Here is an 18,567-nt window from a genome sequence, read left to right as displayed (position 1 = left end):
AACCTCATCCTGAAGCCAAGAAATATAAGAAATACTATTTTCTTTAGAAGAAACTGAAGTGGAGTATGGGTTTGCAAAGGAAGGAGGCAGCACTGCGGTAACTATCATGTTAAAAATTGTTCTGTACTTTGGAAGATCTGGTGCAGGGATTGGCAAATTTTTCCTGTAAAGGGCCAGATAGTAAATATTCTCAGCTTTTCAAGCCATACATTCTCTGTGACAACTACTCAACTCTGCTGTTGTAGCACAAAAGCATCACAGACAGCATGCAAATAAATGAGTGTGATTGTGTTACAATAAAACTTTATTTATGGACACTGAAATTTGAATTTATTATATTTTTCCGGTGTCATGAAATATTATTATTCTTTTCATTTTTTCCCAACCCTTTAAAGATGTAAAAATCATTCTAAATCAGGTGGCAGGCTGGATTTGGCCCACAGGCTGTAGTTTGCTGACTCCTGATCTAGTTGGTTATAATTTTCTTCACTTAATAAATGTCTGTTAAGCACCTACTTGGACCAAAAGACTTTTAAAGCATTACGATAAATGTTAAAATGTAGAAGACATTCAACAAACCTTTAACACGTTGAGCTCTACTAGGTCACAGAGCTAGGGGATGGAGATATGATGAAGAACAACACAGACTGTCCTGCTCTCACGAGTTTTGTTATAATGGAGCATGGGGTTGGGGAAAAACATGACAAATATAACCTGACTTTGAGTCGATTTTCTTTTTAAATGGTTCTTTGTAGTTGATCTTCCTATCTCTAATCCTTTTCCTATTCATCGCTATCTGATTATTATTCTTAAGATAGAGTATGACGGTGGTACTTCCCTGCAGGCAGGGAAGTCAAACTATACCTAGAACAAATTTCTGTTCCAATGAGGTCAAATCGTTGCCCCCTCCATTGTGGGAATTGTCCAATTAATCTGCCACCAGATGTCAATCTGATCTCCCCAGGATATGGTATCATATAGAGGGGCTAATTTTGGGTCTCTGTTGTTGGAAGAGTGAGCACTCAGCAGCACTGCCATCCAGACCCAACATGGTGTGAAGAAAAATCTTTTCTATGTTATTTATAACCACAAATAACAGCCATCTCTGTACTATGGCCATTTATTTTATTTGTGAGCATACTGAGCAAACTCTGGCATAACTAGGAAAGACCCTGACTTACATATTCACAGTTCAGATCACTTTTTCTACTGTTATTGAGAGCCTCCTCTGCAGTAGGGGCCTTCTGATGAGCATTCACACAGGACACAAATATTCTCACACTCTGGAGCCACTCTGTGAAGTTCATCCTTACAACTCTCTCCCATTCATCCTGTTACCGACCCTCCAATCTCATTCCTCCTAAGTCTGTGACCATCTAGCTAAGCCATTCAGCACTACTCACAGATTACTATAGATCTGTGCCTCTTCTGTTTCTTTCCAGGCAAAGGTACTGCTTGAGGTTCTGCCTACTGAAAGAATGACCTTTCTTTACTGTCCTTGAGTCACTCTTAAGTTGGACATACTGCTCCCGCAATCCACTTTTAGCTGGTGCACATTCCTGCAGGTTTTTCTACTTCCTCAAGTCATTTTTCATAAGCTACTCTTCACAGAGCTATTAGAATGAGTTGAGGTGGCAGGTCCTCTTAAGTAGGCACACTAGGAGTGTGAACGACCTGTCCATGTAGCTTACCACTGCCTTTACCACCTGCTTGAGTACAATCTCATGTTTAATGCTTCCTCTTGATTTTGGAGTGTTAGTGTGCATGCCCAGTTTTATGGCTTGATGAATTAGACAATATACAGTTGATAATGGGCAACTCAAATCACATGGTCCCTTGGTATCCCATAGCTAAGCATTCAGTTTCTACCAACCAGGAGATGTTTCCCAAAAAGAGACTAGATATTTGTGGAAGAGTGCTTGGCTTTGCTCCAAACCCTAGGGGCTTGTATTTTGATTCTGCTATTGGAGCTGTCTGTTTAGTTTCCATCAGTCACACACACTTTGAGCACCATGATTCTGCTAGATCTTACGTCCACGCTGCTTGATCCACATCCTGGACCAGCTGGAGAATCATCGCTTGCTCTGAGACCTAATCAAAGTTGACATCCTTAGGTGTTATTTGGTAAATGTGTCCAGCAGCATATCCAAATGTGGTATTAGTTGTCTGCAAAACCCTAAGAGGCCTTCCAAGCATCTCTGTGCTGAGGTGGTAGAGCCCTGGATTTTGTGAGGTTTATCTCACACCCTTTCATGCACACATATTTTATCAAGAAGTCTAGGATTACAGCTGCTTCTTATTTAGGATGTCTTAAGAATACAGTATTATCAGTGTACTGAACTACCACGATGTCCTGTGGGATGGTGAGGCTATCGATGTCCTGTTGACTATTTTTTGACAGAGAGCCAGAGTTGCTAGTAGCCCTGAGGTTAAACAGTACAGGTGAACTGCTTTCCTGACAGATGAAAGCAAACTCTTCTGGTATCCTCTCCCTATTGGGATACAGAACGAAGCATTTATCAGATCAATAACTACACACCAAGTGCCAGGGTCTGTGTCGATTTGCTCTAGCAAAGAGACCATCTCTGAAGAAGCAATTACAATTGAAGTACTGCCACGTGACTGAATTTAAGAGAATCCATTGTCATTCTCCAAAACATAAACATCTTTTGCAATGGCCACAGTGGTGGATTAAATGCGGCTATGATAAAAATCACCACACTAGTATCTTTCCAATCTTATTTTTTAATAGCTTGGTGAATTACTTTAAAGTGCACATCCTTCTAACCAACACATGAGTCAAGAAACAGAACTTTGCCAGTCACCACAGAGGCTTCTACATGTTCTTCATTTTAACCACAGTCCTCTTCCTCCCTTCAAACGTAACAGTTATCCTGACTGCTATGGAATGATCACTTTCTTGCATTTTTGAAATGCTTTTATCACCTAAGTGTGCGGCCTTAAATATTAGAGTTTAATTATGCTCATTTATGTTTTTCAAGTTGTGTTTAATCTGAGGTTCCTTCCCCATGCCCCCTTTTATCCTTTATCCTTGCCCATTTGAACTGCAGTTTCCCACAGTCTGCTTATTTTTATTGCATACTCATGGAGCAATTCAGTCCTCTTTCCCTTTTTTTTTTCTAAAGGCCTGACCGGACCCAGATTCAATCCCTTTGGCAATACTATGGGTGATGCTGTGTTCTTTCATCAAAAGACACATGATGTCTATCTGATTTTCACTTTTTTTTATGATCTCAGCAACTGGTGAGGCTCAAGGCCTTGACCCATTCATTTATCGGAGGCTTCAAATTGTGATATTCTATCATTTTGTTTTCTTATTAGCTGGAATACTTACACTAATCTATTACTTGGCTAGCCAGCTCATTTAGAATAGGCAAGATAAATGCTTGATTCTTTTCTTTTGTTTATCAAGAAGTAAACTGAGGTCCTTTTCATCCTCAGAAGGTGACCAATTAGTTGTTTTCCTTTACTATTATTATAAACTCACAGATTTAAATATCTTTGATGAATTTCAATCTATTGCAATTTTTATTGGAGCTGAAATTGTTCCATCTTTGGCTCATAGGAACCTCTTCACATTCGCTCCTAACTTTTTGACAGGATGCCAGTAATCTTTGATAGCTTACTTGCTATCTGTTATGTCAAGATGTTCCAGGCACATCTTGTATACATTATTCCCCAGGCCTGGAACCAGTCATTTCTCCAAAAATCCCTGGTTTCTTTGAATGAGAAATGATATTTCAAAACCACCATCTGGACTCTAGAGATGCTAGTTATTACTGGGTCAGTAGTGGGTTCTAGTTCATACTAATATTTTCAACTTAAGTTCAGGCTGTAGGATTTTTTACTTAACTTCTGTATTATATTTGTATCTTCTTACTTCCACACTGAGAATCCTGGTCCTCAAGGACATGATAGAATTAGAACATTCCATAATTATTCATTTGCTTTGTCTCTCATTACACACATAGTAATCTCAGGTATCACTATTAATTATGATTACTGAAAACATAATATAAAAATATTTTTATTTTCATATGCTATTTCCATCTTCTCCATTTTTAATGGTTTTACTATATGTTTTCAAATTATGTAGCTATTACATCCCATAATCTTTCCCTTTTAACTCATTTAGTCTTAGTTATTTAATTAAGTATGTTTTTAAATCCCACCATCAGTTTTAATGTCAATATTTCTCCAGTCATTTTTGTTGTCTGAACCTCATTGGCCAAGACAGTGCTACCCAATAGAATTTTCTTTGATGGTGGCTAACAGAGAGAATTTATTATAAAACAGAGATAATAAGTTATAAATGGCGTGGCCATTTTAGATATGTTTTCTCAGGCACACAGTGTAATTTCAAATACTTTTATTTATTTTTTTTTTCATTTCAGGAAAGATTTTATTATTGGGTCTGTTCTCCTACTTTGGGTTTCTTCAGGATTCATATTATTCATATGTTGGATTTTCTTTGTCTAACTTCAATATTTATCATTTCCTCTTGACTTCTCTTTCATTTTTCCTCATTTCTTTTTAAATAAAAATTTTCCCCTTCTTTTCACTCTCCGTTTTTAAAGGCATTACTTGTCTTATTTACTTGCTGTTGTCTTTCTCCTATAAGAGCAATCTTTACTCTAAAAAAAAAGTGGTTTTTTTCATTTTATTGGTAATTCTTTCTTGAGTTCTGTTACATTATTTCTGATTTATTTGTATTATTTTTCCTTATATTGTATTATTTTCTTAATATCTTTGAGCTCATTTTGAAATAGTATATTACAGTTTCTATTTGAGCACCTCTTTCAAGTGCATTTTCATTGTCTGCAGGGATATTATTCTGCTTCATTTCTTTTCTTTTTTAAATAGTAAACTTTATGGGATTTGATCTTGATACTTTTTTGTTACTCATTTTAATGAAAATTTGGCTTCGTTAAACTCTTAAAAGGAGGCTTGTTTCACAGAGATTTTCTAACTTTACAGAGCTCCCTCTTCTGTCATTTTTATGTAATATTAAAAAATATGGTGGCTTGCTTTCTGAGATTTCTGGGCTCTATTCTCTTCCCACACTTTGACCTTTTTTTTTACATATATCTGTTATTAGTGTCCTACTCAAGTTTGATTCTCCTTGTAGCAGTTTCTCCTATGGGGGTCTGCCTTGGAAGGAAGCCCAGTCAGATGTTTCAAGAGTTCAGAGGGATTAGACTGCTCTAACCCCATTTAGGTCTTACTTCCTTACACTCACCCACTACTGGAGTTTCTGTTGTGATTTTCAAATTGGCCTGCTGCACTTTAGTCATTATATGCTGCCTTTTTGGGGGTGTTCACTATTTAATATTTACTTGTCCCTTTCTTTTATGATAAGGGAATGAACATGGAGATTCTATCACTTGCCAAAATGTTATAACTTTGTCTTCTGGAACGGGCAAATAATGACAGAATGAGTTCATGGACTTTCTTGGCCCATTGAAAGATGGATTCTGGCCAAAACTTCATGTATTACTGACCCTCTTAAGTTCTTACTCTTACTAGTGAATCACAGTTGTCTATTGTGTCCCTAAGGATTAATGCTAGCTAAAAGCAAGTGTCCAGTAATAACCCCCAAAGTCTGGTATTTCCCTTTTCCTAGTATACAGTTACTCTGGCAAATGCCTTTGGTCTCTTTAAGGGGAAAAAGAGGAAGTTCACAATTCATACTTGGGACAGTGCCACAGAGTCCTTCCTTGTGAGTACCTGGCTTCTTTTTTTCCCTTTTCACTCTCATTTAAATTTTATTATCATAATTATTAGTAATAGCTGGCTTCTTTATTCAATGGGCTCAAACTGTGAACTGGATTAGTTTCTGGGAACTGGGAAAGGGAATCTGACTTTCCACTGTGGCAACTGAAATCAGTGTCCCAATTATTCTGCCATTCTAGATTCCTATTATCACCACTGAACTCAGAGAGCCTATTTCGATAGCATCTCCTATGCAAGGCAGACACTACAGTGTTTTAAAAGATATTGGTGCTTTAACCAGAAGTATTTCTCTGTGTCTTAGTTAAGGGATCATCCTTTGGACCTTCTAGGCAAACATAGTTAGATGGTGAATGAGCAAGTCATAAATAATAATTCCATTTCAACATTATTATCTTCCTAAGTCTTTGTTCCCCTCCCCTCACCTTCTTTATATCAAGGAATTTTGAAATTTCAATCTCACTTGGGATAGGCTTCTGATGAAACCAGATTTCAGTTAATCAACTGAGTAAACAGATGCATTGTTTTGAATTAGATTGCTGAATTAAAATTTTCTAATAAATGCATCTGTGTTAATAATTACTTCTCATTGACTAACCCTTCCCCCATCTGAATCCATTATTACACATATCCATTATCACACATATTTCCCAGGTTTCTACAGATATAAATAAACAGGAAATTATAACTATTTTAATAGGTTAACTCTCTTGTCTCTGTGAGGCATAATGGGATTTGACTTTCTTTTTGTAGGTCAAGGGACAATGAAAAATGTTAAGGTGGAATATGAAGTTAACGGGCACCCTTTTTCAGGTAGATACATCAGATGAGGTCAGCTGGGTCTCCATAGGAGGCAGAGATAGCTTTATGAGATGAGTAGGAAGGACTGCTTCTTCTGACAAGTGAAGCTCAGTGAATAATGGGGGCTCCAGGGACACATAGTCATTCAAATTTATCTAATTGTTTTCATCTCAGTTTTCAGAGTTCTACTCTTCCCTAATCAAAAACTATCTTGACAATAAACAACCTGGGTGAAGCTGTGAAATTAATTTAATTTGTAATTCAAAACTCTTGTGATCAGCTTTGGCATCCTACTTTTGGGCATATCATATCATCTTATTGGCTTTAAGAGATTAGAGATTGTTTAATGGTGATTACAGAAACTTATAGCAATTATAGCAATACTATAATTTTGCCTATAGCATATAATTTAATGAAATGAAAAGGCATGAGATTGTTTATAACACCTTTCTTTAAGCTCACCAGGGCTTAAGAAGTATCCAGCTTGCCCCATAGTCCTTGTTGGCCCCTTTTTATCATATTAATCCACCAAAAAGCTTACCTTCAATAGGCACTTAATTAAGTCCTCCAAATATGTGGTAAGTCAATAACTATTTGCAAGTATGCCATGGACTGCCAATTCCCATTTTTCGGTGGGAACTGAATCATCTTTGCCTTCAAATCCAACCAAATCGGGTAACCACTCCTAAATTCTTGTTGTTGAGAGTCTGTTGTCTATAACCACTTGCAGTTTTACAAGCTATATCAGTCAGGGCTCAAGATAGGAGATACAAAACATCCTAGGTATTTTAAACATGAAACAATTTCGAATAGGAAATTGGGTGCTTTAAAAAAATGGTTGGCAATGCGAGAGTAGCAGGAATCAGGAGACCACCACTGGCACTGTTAAGTTCAGTGCTCATCATCATAGCTGCTATTCAGAGATCAGATACTTGAGATGAGGAAGCCACTTCCTCTGTCACCATTGAAATTTTCTCGATACTCATGAAGATGTTAACCAGGTGCTGAGTCTGGCCATCATTTCTCTCCACTTGTTTTTTGACACTCATGTTTCCACAAGCTTGCTTGTTAGCAGAAAGAGCAATGGGAAGATAGCCTCTTTTTTCTTATTTGTCTTCCCAAACTTTTGTGAGTGTGTTAATTGGAAAGACCTATTTTGCATACAGAACTATTGTTGCAAGAGTCTGGAAGATGTATTTTTAAAACTTTCAAGGCTCTCTAAGGTGAAAATGAATGCTATCCAGTACATCAAAAAATTAAATGCTTTTTTTTTTTTTTTGCTTAAGTTAGTCAGTTTCTGTTACTTCATGCAAAATGGGAGATAAATTGTAGTGAGGTGAAGAGTTAATGGAGATGAGTCTATATAAACAACAAAAATAGTATACTCTTTTAAAGAAGTTTATATATGAAGAAGAGAGAGATGAGATGGTAATTAGTGAGAGAATTTAGAGGAAAGGGACAGCTTCTATTTAGATCTAAGAGATTTAAGCATTATCATAGGCCAAATAGGAGGAAAGAGTAGAGAAGAAGATTGGTTGAAGATTTAGAATAGTACTCTATGGGCAATTGATGGAATGAGGTCTGGCAGAAGTGCAAATATATGAATCAAGGTTATAGACATTAGGATTGGCCGCAAACACAGGAGCAAGAGAAGCAGCTTTACTCTACAGGAAGTCCTGCAAGGACCTTGAATGTCAAGGGATCTAATACATGCAAGGAACCTGAAAAATGCGAGAAATCAGAGAGCATGATCATAGATGAACATGAGTCTACATCAGTCATACAAGAGCAGTTTGTGTAAAATAGATGACTAGACATGCATGTAGTTTCAGTTTTTTAAATGAATAATTTGTTTAGAGGCATCTCACCTTTCAAATACATTGCCTGTTATCAGGAGTTTACTCAGGACAGATGAAATTCAACCTGTATTGTATAAACTATGAACACTGTTCCACAACCACCCTTGTAAACGTGTGAAACTCACCAACACTGATCAATGGACTAGTTAGGACTCAAATTTGCTACCCAAGCCTAGTTCTTACACAGAGTCCTCCATTTCTGCCAGCCAGCAGATCTCTATAACTTAACTCTAGCTGTACTTGATGTGGCCACCAAAAAGTAAGTTAGCTTTGGTTGAGAAAAATAATACATCACTGAGGTTATGGCCACTGTAAAAATGTCTACCCTTAGGAGTGAATCTGATAAAAACAGAAATTTTGAACTAGGTTAATGCAAAAAGACCCAAAGTGGGTGATTAGAGCAGAATACAACCTGTCTTCACATCTGTCTTTTGCTAGAGTTGCTGGTTTAAAGCACCTTGGGCAGGGCTTTTGCGTGTCAGAGAAAGTGGAAAGCAGAGTAAGTCAGTTCTCACTCTCAGCTAATTAATTGAGTCTTCCTAGGTGGCAAGCAGAGGGGTGAAGGCTGAACAGAACGCTTGAGGGGAATGGTGATCTTGAGGGAGCTTTCCAAAAGAAAGTAAGAGGATTTCCCATTCTCATCTTCCTCTTCTTTGGTCAGTCTTGGCGTCAAGAGGTCTCTTGGGTAGACCCTAAATTGATCCATGTAATTTCATCCTCACTCCTCTTATATACCCATCATCCTAAATAAACCTACAATCCAATTAAGAGTGGTTTGTGCAAATGTAATGTCAATGTGTACTCAAGACAGACCCTGAGCAAGACTTTTCAACCAGCAGTTGCCTCAAGCCCTTCTTATATAGATAGTCAGGAGATACTACAGCCCTTGATCATATGTTCTGATGCTTTATTCTGAAAACAAAATTTAAAAACACTTTCCTGTCTTGTGTTAAAACTTTGGTCTGTGATTCTCCTTTCTTCTTGATACATCCCCTAAAGGCTGAATGCTTGTCACTGACTCAGTTTGCCAAGATCTCCTATTTCTTACTCACCCAAATCTAGGGTCCTTTTTTTAAGACGAGTCCTACCTGTGTCACTTTTTCTCATAGCTCCACAAGGTGACTGGCTAGCAAATTTAATTAACTAATGCACAGTAAAGTCCACTGGTTTCATACATTGCTCTTTGAAGATAACATTTGCATTTTAAATGAAGCTCCTTAGACTGTCAAGCTCAGCAAGTGGCTTATAGATCATCAGGACAAAAGCACTGATTTCACAGAGGAGGCCACCAAGGCTCCAAGGCCTCACAGGACGTTCTGAGGGTTTCAGGGCTAGTAAAGGGAAGAGCAAGAACTGGAACTGGTTTGAGGTCTAGTGCGCCTTGGACCATTGCACACAAGGTCTCACGGCATGATTAGTTAATAATAGAATGTTTAGGTACTAAAAAGAAAAATGTTTTGAATTGCATATTATTTAATATTCAACATACATTTATATATAAAGTTAATACTCCTTAACTAGAATTCCTGTTCTCACCAGTATTTATCTCTGTGTCTAGCAGAGAGTGGGGATTCACTACATGTTTCTGAAAGAACGCATGAACAATGAATGAGAGTCAGCAACAGGGTTAGAATCCTAGGTACCACACTTTCATGGTTCTGAGCAAAGCTGTTTTATTGATGAGGCATATTTCCTAAAATTCTTCAAATCACATCAGATACTCACCTTTCTCCTCTATTTCCTCATAAGGCTGGTTGCTGGCTTAAAATAATTTTTACTTTTGTGTCATTTGACTGTCATACACTGATATTGTTACCTCTCTAGTTTCTTCTACTCCATAAGGCTTTTTTTCCTCACATGGTTATCATCTTCCTTTTGCTAGACTAAGAAAGGACATCCTTAACGAATACCAAATTAATCTATTTCGATTTTTTTCTCAGCTAGGAATAAAAAAAAAAAGCATTTTGAAGAGCCTTCAAATCAACAGTAATTTCAAATTTTCACAACGTAAAGACACGGAGCGCAAAGTGAATTTGACACTTTGAAAAATGTGGTAAGCCTCCCAGTAGATGGATGAACATGCTTCCACTTCATGAATGCTTGTTTCATAAGTATTCCATAAATATCAATGTCAGGGTTGTTAAGTAATTAATATTAACCTATTGAGAACACGTTTCTTTTCTACGTGGTTGATTTCCAGTGGGGAGGCTAATTAAATATTAAAGACCATGTGAGATGTTTTCTATAATTACAGTTTCTAGCTGTATTTATAAATGGTGTGTTTACATACAGAGTGAAATAATGATACGGTATCAATCCTTTTTATTCCTATATGGAATATATAGATTTTTTTTTTTTTAGTCTGGACCTTCTCAGCCCAAACCTTTTATTATCTTTCACAATTGTCCTCAAAGACTCTTCTATTTCTACATGATTTGAAAGGCTACATTACATGTACCATTCTACATTTTTATGCCTCTCTGTTTTCAGGGTCTAATTTCCAATCATCTTCACTTATTTCTGTCAATTCCTATTATTTATATTATTTATAGAATAAACTCATTTTGTGTCATCAATATGACCCATCCCCAGTTAGTTGAGTGCTTAGATCTTGAGTTTTGGGGGAAATCACATCATGTAAATGTTTATATAATATGAGTGTTATCTGGGGGCATCTTTGACCCTTAATATCATCCTAAGGTTAACCTGAATCACATTCCTTTCCCCATGGCAAAGTCTAATGTCCTCCTCAGCATTTGTGCAAATTCTCAGGCAGCTTAATTTTTTATAGTCATCTCTGAATCCCATCTCATATTTCTACTCAATTTTTACTTTCCATTTTGCCTTTTTGTAGCTGGTCATTTCCCTTCTTTACTTTGGTATTGACTCCCTCCAAATTTACACAATTTCTTTCCATATACATGCATATATAAATAATACATACATACATGTAAACATACATGTGTATGTATACATACACACGTGTGTGTGTGTGTGTGTGTGTGTGTAAAATTTATTTTTAAATCACCGAAGGCCTCTGTATATGTTGCAAACTAAAGTTTGGTAAGACAAATGGGAGGTACAATAATATAGATTAAAAGAAAACTTAGACCTGTTCTAAGTTTGCCCATTGTTTCCCTTCTCTATATCCTATCTGCCCTCTTCCCTTCAGGAACAAAAAGTCTCTCACATTCTTCTCAATGTTTATGCAGAACAATCTAACTCTCTCTACCCTATTTCAAATCCCTGGATTTCTTTGTAAATGCAAGAACTCTGTCAAAGCATAAAAATCACTGTGTGGAAGAGCCCACACTACTGCATTCTTTGACAATCCTCCTCATTCTCTGCTGGGGAGTGGGTCATGCCTGATTTAGGCTTTTTTGTTACACTTAGTTTTCAAGCAGAAACCATCAGATACTTTCAGATTTTCCTAACCACTCAAGACTACATAAATAAGGCAGTTCTGTTTTTGCTTTTATTTATTTATTTTTAAAATGTATTTATCTTTTGCTGTAAAAATACGTCACACTTTCGGTGATTTTAAATTATTGACCTTAAGAAATAATTGAAAGGAAACATTTCAGAAGCATCCTTGCTGACCTTGCTAAATATTTATAATGAGTTAAGTGGATTCAAGCAGGATTGTTTCTGATGCAAAGAACCTTGAATTGTTTTTAGTATATAAAATGCTATGACTTTCATCTGTATGTTGAAAGAGGATTAGATTTGCTGTGTTTAAAAAGGGAGAAATAACTTTGAATAGGACATTTACCTTATATGGAAAAAATGTTTCAAAACTAAATAAAATTTGCTCACCAAAAAAGCCCCTGGCTTTTCCTTTCCAAAAACCAAGGAGAGGATTAATCTGCTAATGGTTTAGAAGCCCTACTTCCTTCCATTTGAAGCAGAATCCTCAGTAGCAATACACTTGAGGACTTACCCAATCAATACCTGCAGGAAGGACAACCACTCCTCAGACTTGTCGCCCACAGTCACAAGTTTCAAGCACACTTATGTCAAGGCCCCCCTTATGAAGTCCAATGTCAGACGGAGAGATCCTAAATCTTTTTGTTCAGTACATTGGATCAGTCATGATGGCTTTTCTGATAAGAGCTTTCTTAACTTTAGGTTCATTTAATACTTTAAACTTGGAAAATAAGAATACAAACTGGAGTCTTTCCAAGTGTTTATAGATTAATAGACATTTTAGGCACTTGCTAACTAGGTAAATACTGTTTAAGGAGAAACCACATGTAGACATGAATGGTGTGGCCTCCAAATCAAAGTAGAAGGAGTGGGTGCACTGTTGATGAACAGCAGCCCTAAGCCATTTTAGGGGCAGAAGGAATTCACTTAACCAGATGTAACTCCTAAATCTTTTGCTAAATTATTTGTTCATCCATATAACATATTTTTATTGAGCCCTATGTGCCAGTCATTGTGATTCAGAGAGGACACAAGTTCCAAAGATATATTAGGATTCTTGGTTGCAAGTATAAGAATGTAACTCAAATGTCTTAAGCAAAAAAGGGAATTTATTGGCTCATATAACTGGGGAATGCAGAATGTGTTTACGTCTCATAGACTAGATCCAGGGGGCTACTATGCTATTTGGGTTTTACTTCCATATTCTAACTGTGCTTCTCTCTCTAGGGTTAGCTGAACTCTATGGAACTGCTCACTCCATGAGATGGGAAAGATAACTGTTGGTGGTCCAAGGCCTGTATCATGATAGCATCCAATCGAAAAGGAAAAGAGGAACTTTCTTTTTCCAGGATGTATATATTAACGTCACAGAAAGTCTCTGTCCAATAATATGCCTATGCTTAGATCAGTCACTGTTGTCAAGAAAATACAGTACCAGGATTGGTCCGAGTCAGACGCCAAGCCTGCTGCAAGAAGGTAGACAGGGCATTGTGATGAATAGTCTCAGCAGAACCAAATGGGTGAAGGAGCAGTGGTACCCTAATGGAAAGAATGGTCCTGGGCAGACAAACATAACTGATGCTCACAGGGAAAGGCTAATGCCTTCCTCAAGAAACTCTGAGTGTGGCGAAGGAGATGGACATAAAAACAACTGCAATAGTTAGGTAAGTGCTCATATGGCTTGTGAGCAAGGGAGGGGAGGAGAGATAAAGGTCAGGAAAGCCTTATTTGAACTGGTTCTATCATAGGCTGACCCCATGTTCTTGGGCCTGAAAGATGTATAAAGTTGACCTTTTTCCAGTGCAGTGCTTTCCAGGGCTCCTGTGGAGGTTCCCGGTCTGGCCCTCCACCAGAAATTTGATTGCACATTTTCCTTTGGCTTGACTATTCTCTTTTCTGCAGACCCTGGCTTGAGCGGGGCCACTCTCCATGAGCTCACACTTGTTGAGTCCTCTCACCCAGGAGATTCAACTGGATAGGGCTTGAAAGGTCTGCAGCTCAGTTCTCTCTTCAGCATCGTCATGTCTGTCCCAGGGGAAATACTTATCTCTTGTCCCATCAAACTGAGGGTGTGCAGGACTTTCCCCAACTCAGCAGCCCTCTCTTGACTCCACATCAAAGTGAGCAGTCACCCTATTGCTCAGCTTCTAGATTTCCCAGTGGGAGGCAGAGTACAGGCCACGGCTGTATCTGCCAACCTGCTACTCTTGCCATATGACCCAATGAAAGCCCCCTTCATCTGGCTTGAAATAAAGGAGATGGACCCCGTCATCTCTACTCTCTATCTTCTACCAACTCACCAACCCCCCTTTATAGGAATGTGTAGCAACTCAAAGCCCTGTTCGAAAAGTTCTAGATTACACATGCCAATTACAAAAGGAGAAAGCTGTCAATTTTAAGGGCACTGTGTATACTTTCTACTTAGTTGTTTCAAGGTTAAGAAGAATCACTTATTCAATTAGTGGAGACATGAGACAGTGACAGCTCTTTCCTAAAATAGATGAAAAGGGTGCTGCTGGGAAAAGAATTCTGACTGTAATTTGAGAAAGGTGCTATTAAAATAATGAGTCAGTATTTTAAATGACACATCTAAGGAGATATACTAGCCAGTCATATTGCTTCTGTTCCTAAGAGTGACTTCTTTCACATAGACCCCCAGAAAGAAGGAAATGCAAGAATGGAGAGGTTCCCTTGCTCATGATCACCTCTTTAAGAACTTTCAAACTCACCAGACAATTTTTTTTTTTTTTATCAGAAAAGCGTTAGATGGAAGAATAATAAAGTTTACTTAGGCTGTGGTTGTTGTTGTTGCTGTTTTTCTCTCTGTACGAATAAAGATCATTTATTTACTCAAAATAAATTTTTTTTTATTTACACACAAAATTTTTGAGCAGCCACATGTGTTAGGAACTGAAGAGAGAATAGTAAAGAAGACACTAAAAAGATGTTTATAATCCAGTAGTAGAAAAAAATGCTTATTTTAGTGTTACCTTGTTATTTGAATTAGCAAAACAAGATGCTTTTAAAAAATCTGTAGCATGATCTATAGTATCTCTCAGAGAAATTTACCCTGAGGAACAGTGATTTTGTGTTTACTACGTAATAGGCCACCAGACATTCTGAATTCAAAAAGCAATGAAAAATGGAAGGAAAAAGTAGAAAGAAATGAGTAGGAATCATTAAGAACAAATATTAGATTTAGTAATAATGCCATAAATTATAATTGTTATAATAATAATTTTTATAAGTGGCATTTATTGAGCACTTATTATATGTTAGACTTTATGCCAAGAACTTTCATGATTATATTATTTGTTTTTCATAACAATGCTTGAAAATAAGCATGTTATTATCCCCATTTTACAGATGTGGAATTTGGGGCACAGCTAGCAGGTGACAAAGCCAGATTTGAAAATGGAAGTCTTGATCTTAACTGCTGCTTCATGTAATCTGGAATGAAAATGCACTACACACATTCTCTCAGTAATCAATTTTCCACTGGAGTGAGTTGTAAATGGAACCCATCCTCAGGCAGTTATTGCGGATAGCCCACATTTTCTTGGTCACAAGAGAAAGGCTCCTGGTCCTCAACTTTATTTTGTGACTTGTCATTGTGTGTAAACAGTAAGAATCTACTAGATTTTCTTCTGGAACATATTTATTCCATTAATATGATCACCCTTACCTGCTTTGTGTTTGAAAATCAGTGACATCTTGTTAGAAACTTTGTTCTTACTTGTCTTAAATGAAATTGTACTGAAAGAAGTAAGGGATTTGGAAGTGATGAGCTTCAGGGGAATTATCCAGGCATCTGAGAATAGCAAAAACTTCATGAAGTGTTCTCACTGCCCGTGGGCTTTGTGAGCCCAAAATGCATGGCACCTTTCACAAGGGAGTCTCTCCCTTGTGGAGTAGAACTGAGATCTTCTCCAGGAACACTTCCTTTACTGGCTGTCTCCCACTGCTGCTCTATTCAAAAGCAGAAAGAAGCCCATGGTCCCAAGATGAAGCTCTGAGAACCCCCTGCTGTGCACTTGAGCATGTGGAGTCCAATTTTAGCAATATCTGCTAGAAACGAAGAACAGGACCTCATGCTGAGAGAAAGTTTCCCAAATTGAGTTGGCTCTCTGGAAAACAACTGGATATGGTATTCGTCTTTATTACAGTTTCCACAGACTTAAAAAAAAAAAAAAGTTGTTTATAAAACAAAAGCCACATACAATTTGGTATGGTAACATTTTTTAGAATTTTGTTTTTGCACAGCGGAAACCAGGGCTGATGTGGTCATGATGGAACTGGAGCCAGTTCTGTTACCCCAAAGCACCTCTCTTAAAACACGAATCTGAGTAAGCCAGGCTCAGCCTTGCCAGGAACAGCGGCATTGTTTGGCTCTTTGGAGAGACTTCCGGGACAAAATGCTCCAAACAACCACAGCAAAGCCCCCACACGATGTAACCTTGATCGTGCACATGGCACACCCAGCCTCCTATCGCTCACATTTTCAGGAGTGGAGGAAAACATCCCAGGTCTCCTCCTTTCTTCCAGTCCACTGAGAGTTGATCACGGTCATCGTTTCCGGACAGTATCACGGTATACATGGTTCTCACCTTTCCTCTCTACCGCTAAGACATCCCGGGCCAGAGGAGACACCTTTCTTGTTTGTAGTTCTTCAATTCTGTCAGTGAAAGACGCCAAATGAAACATCCAAGTTTCCTGATGTTTTGAGCCAGGTCATGTGAAAACTAAAGAATCAATGTTTTCTGGTTTTGAGAACAGGACTAACAAACTACTTATTAAGCACAAAGGAGTTACAAAAAGGGCCAGAATCATGGCAAGAAAGTGAAGCATGTAGAAAATTTATTAAAATGTGGGCTTTGGGAGACTTTCTATTGGCTGTGTCTTCATAATCCATATGACTGGGACAATTTATTGTCCCTCGTCTTGACATTCGGTGGTGAAAATTAAATTCAGCACTACAAGTAAGAAAGGGAAAGATTTCTTCTATTTTGGAGGCTGCTATACTATAGACACTTATATCTTTGATTCATTCAGTGGCATAGTGACTCAGGGCTGTAGAGAAACAGACCAGACTCCTGTCCTCAAGATCTCACAGGTGATAAGTGGGGGAGATAGATAATAAATTTGTAACCTCGGAAACATACCATGTAGTTTATGACAGTGATGATGCTTTGAGGAAAAATAAAGCAAGGTAAGGACATAGAAAAGGAATAGTCAAGGCAGCCAGAGAAGACCCCTTGGAACAGAAGATATCTGAGCGACACCTGAAGACTGGAAGGAGTGAGCCATACATTATTCCAGAGGAAGGGCATTCTAGGCAAGGCTGGCGGCTTAAGCTGAGTGTCGGAGGGAAAGCGGTGGTGGTTGAGATTGGAAAGGTAGGCAGAAGCCAGGCTCCTGTTTGTCCTGATAAGAAATACAGATTTTTATTCCAAGTGTTGTGGGAAGTCTTCGAGTGACTTTGTTTACAATCAGCTTACTCTCTACCCAGTTCCAAAAAGAGATAGAAAGAATTTCATCCACTTATTTATTGAGCACTAACCATATATTTTGCTCTGTGCTTAAAAAGTTGTGACCTCTGTCATCAGATGAGGGGATAAGAAAGTAACACGAACAACTGGAACAAAAGTAGGATGAGGAAAGTCCCTGAAGAGAGGGAATGATACTACTATGAATAATGTAATAAGAACACAAATTACGAATATTAATGCTAATTAATTAATACTAATGCTGTGCACTAGGTACTATTTGTGCATTTTTTCACAACGAATCAATGTTTTATATACTATTGTTACTAGTCACTGTAAATGAGGAAACTGAGGTCAGAGAAGCAAAATACTAATACCATAGGCCAGAAGGTGATTAAAGATTCAAAGCCAGGATTTGAATCCAGTTTTGTCTGATTCTAAAGTGCCAGGTTTACCTCCTCAGAGGAAGGAGCTAACATGCAGACAAAATTTGGGTAAGTCAATACATATAACTGCTACCTCTAGAAATAAGACACTTTATCTACCAGACTTGGATCAGACTGTCTCCAGATATACATTCCAAATACGGTGCTAATAAGATGAGTATTAAGATCTTTAAAAACAATTTCAGAATACTGTAAGGAGAACAGCCTACAATTTTTTCCTTCATAAAACATGTTATAATTTATAATAATGGTGTTCTATTTGTTCCTCATTTATTTCTGTTGCCCTGACTGCATCGTAGCTACCATAAGGGCAAAAAAACCGCGTCTGTTGGTTCACCATTGTGTCTCCAGAGCCTACCACAGTGCCTAGAACGCGGTAGGAGCTCAATTAATATTTGCTGAATGAATCAATGAATTAAACTTCATTTAATTTCTTTCCAGGGCCTGCCTTTAGTGCCATGTACTACTCTAGACAGCATGCAGGGATGGCGGAGAGTATAATAAACATCAGAGGTATTTTACAATTTGTGGCTGACCCATACTGACCCTTTCTTTAATTAAATCTTTCACTTGTGAATGAATCATTTCTTCCATTAATTAAAATAGGATACACATATGTCTCTGTAAAGTATGTGTCAAAAGAAAGCATTCCACCTAAAATATACAGGAGGCGCTGACCACCATAGTGAGTCATCCATCATAATCTTCGAAAAAGATCGGCTCTGGAATTATAACTAGCACAATCATCCCTTATGACCTCAAAAATATTAGTTGCAGCTTCTCAACCAATCTGTCAGC

This window comes from Pteropus alecto, unplaced genomic scaffold (assembly GCF_000325575.1).
Source record: "Pteropus alecto unplaced genomic scaffold, ASM32557v1 scaffold25, whole genome shotgun sequence".
Classification (NCBI taxonomy): domain Eukaryota; kingdom Metazoa; phylum Chordata; class Mammalia; order Chiroptera; family Pteropodidae; genus Pteropus; species Pteropus alecto.
This window is presented reverse-complemented; position numbering follows the sequence as displayed.